This window comes from Capsicum annuum, chromosome 12, assembly GCF_002878395.1.
Source record: "Capsicum annuum cultivar UCD-10X-F1 chromosome 12, UCD10Xv1.1, whole genome shotgun sequence".
NCBI lineage: Eukaryota > Viridiplantae > Streptophyta > Magnoliopsida > Solanales > Solanaceae > Capsicum > Capsicum annuum.
In genome coordinates, this window is record NC_061122.1 from 31293946 (window position 1) to 31295308 (window position 1363).

The following is a 1363-nucleotide window of genomic DNA, read 5'->3' on the forward strand; positions in this document are numbered from 1 at the left end:
ATTTTCATCATTAGTTGGAGGGATACAAAGAAAGAACCATAATAATATAACGTTAGAAAACATTCAAAAAGAAGTTTTCAAGAATCAGAAAAGGACAAAAAGAATCTTCTAATTATACTCTCAAGTGGTGTGGATTTTGTTACACTATAAAATCAAATACTCTTCCAATATCTGTAACCTATATATCTATATATCTGTATATCTATATATTTATATAATATATGAATAATATAAAAGATCTTAAAAATATTATTTAATTTTTTTTTCCTTTCATTAAAAATTTTCGTTTTAAACAAAATCATTTTTTCACCCAATTTCTATTATTTTAGTGATATTAAATATTGACTACGTTAAAAAGAAAAAGTTTTCTTACAAAAATAGAATGTCTTGTCGTCTATCTAAAAAAATTAACCATTCCTAATTAGAAGAGGACAATAAAAAATCCTTCCAAAATCATAAAATAGACTTTAACATAATATTGACTATATTACAAAATAAAAAAACTTTCCTTACAAAAATAGAATACCTTTTTCACATCTAAAAAAAACTAACCATTCTTAACTAGAATAGGACAATCCAAAAGCAACAAACAACAATTCTTATCCCATGTTAAATAGATTTTAATGTACCTTTTGTCAACATCTATTCTATAAAAGTCATGCTAATTTAAGGAGTTGTTAATTTATTCCACATACGTTATTTGTATTTTAGATATCTATAAATACTATATAATTAATTAAATAAGTTCTTTATTTTTACATGTTGAAAAAATATTAAATTTAATTATTATATTCATATTTATTATTCAAATAAATAAAATATTTGCTTTACCTTGAACTCATTAAAATGTAGTGCTAAACTAGTATATATAAAATCCTTTTGGAGGCATTTATATTTTGAAGATTGTAAAGTAGACAGAGCAATCGCTTTCTGTGTTAATAGACAACAACAGCTACACACTACATAAACAAGACTAGTAGTAGCATAGAGAATTGTTTTTCATTTACTCCTCACCAAAGCTATTCAATACTACACACACTACAGCCTGTATGTTACCTGTCCCTCCCTTTGATATTCTTGTAATGTTCGCCTTCTTCGTTTTTTGAAATTTTGATAGAGATTTTATCACCAATTTTGGATTGTTTTTGAGTTTTTTTGAAAGATTATTGTTTTTCTTTAATACTACACCCTCTATGTTACATGTCCCTCCCTCTGCTACTCTAGTAATGTTCACCTTTCTTGGTTTTGTAAGTTGATTTTTGAGGTAAGCTCTGTTTTAAAAAAACAATTTTATGAAATGGATTTTTGCATAAAATGTAAAATTTTGTGAAATTTAAGTTTGTTCTTTTTTTTTGTGGGGGGG

At 25.1% G+C, this 1363-nt stretch overlaps 1 protein-coding gene across 4 annotated transcripts in view; it reads left to right on the forward strand.

Moving 5' to 3' along the window:
• Positions 1-899: 899 nt before the first annotated feature.
• Positions 900-1363, forward strand: part of LOC107851583 (WD repeat-containing protein YMR102C) — a 4849-nt gene continuing 4385 nt past the window's right edge. For 2 of the 4 annotated variants that reach the window (XM_016696648.2, XM_016696650.2), the window contains exon 1: positions 900-1047. The gene's annotated coding sequence lies outside the window, so the exon portion shown is untranslated. Of the gene's footprint in view, positions 1080-1108; positions 1265-1363 lie in introns of those variants that run through there. The other 2 variants (XM_047400910.1, XM_016696649.2) reach the window with 2 other exon arrangements.